Source organism: Salvelinus namaycush, chromosome 11 (genome assembly GCF_016432855.1).
Source record: "Salvelinus namaycush isolate Seneca chromosome 11, SaNama_1.0, whole genome shotgun sequence".
NCBI classification, from domain to species: domain Eukaryota; kingdom Metazoa; phylum Chordata; class Actinopteri; order Salmoniformes; family Salmonidae; genus Salvelinus; species Salvelinus namaycush.
The window spans coordinates 9,244,568-9,246,515 of NC_052317.1; the positions used below are offsets into that span (position 1 = coordinate 9,244,568).

General features: G+C 44.3%; 1 non-coding gene across 1 annotated transcript; it reads left to right on the plus strand.

Annotated features, from left to right (window-relative positions):
• Positions 1-521: 521 nt before the first annotated feature.
• trnap-ugg lies at positions 522-593 on the plus strand. The gene has a single exon. It is a non-coding gene; the product is annotated as a tRNA-Pro (tRNA).
• The last annotated feature ends 1,355 nt before the right edge of the window (positions 594-1,948 follow it).

The following is a 1,948-nucleotide window of genomic DNA, read 5'->3' on the forward strand; positions in this document are numbered from 1 at the left end:
GGTTGCAAAGCAACGGCATCAACTTCCGGTAGACAGGCGAAGCGCTAGTATGCTCAACTGAAACGAAACCGTTCGTTTACAGTATACTAAAATGAACTAATAGTATATACTCATTAAGTATGTAGTTTACAGTATGTTAGTTTGGGTATTCGAACACTGCTCAGGTGTACTTACGTATCTCATCTTCTGTAGCCAACGTAACAATGTAGCAAGCTTTCTCGCGGTAATGAGGAAATTAATCAACCACATCAGAAACTTCGGAGGTAGAATTTGTGCACAAAACATTTTTTACAAGATATTAAGACAAGTTGGGTGAAATTGAGGTACGTAAAGCCAGCGTTTTCTTCATAATAAAAAGGGAAAGTCTGTATTTTCCAAGCTATTAATTTGCCGCCAACATCCGGATAAATGTGTAGACAACAACTATGGATACAAATTCATCCCAGATAAAAAGTGTCATGCTGTTGGTGATTTCACGGCTGGTATGTAGTAAAATGTCGATATCAGCAGTTACTACAAGTGGCTCGTTGGTCTAGGGGTATGATTCTCGCTTTGGGTGCGAGAGGTCCCGGGTTCAAATCCCGGACGAGCCCATTTTTTGCCACCGTAGTCCTCACATTTTATTCAACATTTTCGGTATGTTGTAGCAAGGCTAGTTATCATAAAATGTTCTTCCCTCTAACATCGTTAGATCGTCTATCCATGAATGCATCTTGATCTGGAATGTGTTTTTATAGGTTGCTTAACTAATTATGTTGCCAGCCGTGACCTCTAAGACTGAAAGTAGGCCTAATCACACTTGAAAATGTCATGTCTCAGAAATAACACAGGGATGGATCTAACCTCACGGTTACCTATTTCCAAATATTTATTTAAATAAATGTACAGGTTACTTGCTGTATTATAGCTCAATGAATGACTGTATACTGATCTCTACTGGCCTTCTTCAGTACTGCAATCGTGTGCAGTTAAACAAATGACCTGTAGACCTAATCTGCCCTACCAAGCAAAAAGGCAGTAACTGCTCATTTGGTCGAAAATGAGGTAATGTCATTTTTGCAACCTTAAATACATGCTCAATCATGTGGAAAAATATCCTGCCTCCTGAACTAAATGACTATCGCCCCGCTGCACTCACTTCTGTCATCATGAAGTGCTTTGAAAGACTATTCAAGGATCATATCACCTCCATCCTACCTGATACCTTAGACCCACTCAAATTTGCTTACCGCCCCAATAGGTCCACTGACGATGCAATCGCCATCACACTGCACACTGCCCTATCCCATCTGGACAAGAGGAATACCTATGTAAGAATGATGTTCATTGACTACAGCACAGCATTTAACACCATAGTACCCTCCAAACTCGTCATTAAGCTAGAGACCCTGGGTCTTGACCCCGCACTGTGCAACTGGGTCCTGGACTTTCTGATGGGCCGTCCCCAGGTGGTGAAGGTAGGAAACAACATCTCCACCCCGCTGATCCTCAACACTGGGGCCCCACAAGGGTGCGTTCTCAGCCCTCTCCTGTTCTCCCTGTTCACCCATGACTGCGTGGCCATGCACGCTTCCAACTCAATCCTCAAGTTTGCAGACAACAAACACTACAGCGGTAGGCTTGATTACCAACAACGACGAGACAGCCTACAGGGAGGAGGTGAGGGCCCTCGGAGTGTGGTGTCAGGAAAACAACCTCTCACTCTACGTCAACAAAACAAAGGAGATGATCGTGGACTTCAGAGAACAGCAGAGGGAGCACCCCCCCATCCACATCGACGGGACAATAGTGCTGAAGGTGGAAAGTTTTAAGTTTCTCGGCGTACACATCACAGGCAAACTGAAATGGTCCACCCACACAGACAGCGTGGTGAAGAAGGCGCAACAGCGTCTCTTCAACCTCAGGAGGCTGAAGAAATTTGGCTCCTCACCTAAAACACTCACAAACT